Source organism: Arachis ipaensis, chromosome B08 (assembly GCF_000816755.2).
Source record: "Arachis ipaensis cultivar K30076 chromosome B08, Araip1.1, whole genome shotgun sequence".
In the NCBI taxonomy this organism is placed as follows: Eukaryota; Viridiplantae; Streptophyta; class Magnoliopsida; order Fabales; family Fabaceae; genus Arachis; species Arachis ipaensis.
The window spans coordinates 97,737,980-97,738,269 of NC_029792.2; positions in this window are offsets into that span (position 1 = coordinate 97,737,980).

Genomic DNA, 290 nt, shown 5'->3' on the forward strand with positions numbered 1-290 from the left:
TATATTCTCTTATTTTGTTTATTAATTATTCTTATAGTTTGATATTTAAAAACAAAAAAAATAGGCATATTTCTTCCGTTTTTTCACTATTTATAGGAAAATGAAGGCCTCTTCAGATTCAGATCTATATTTTGGCGTACTACTTAAAAAAGATGAAGACAAATATGAATATCTATGACATTTAAGCAAAAATTATCTTTTGTAAATAATTAATATGTATTTTGTTTTATATTTATTTTTTATCAAAATAATATTTAACCATTAATTTTTGAATTATTTATTTTTCAATA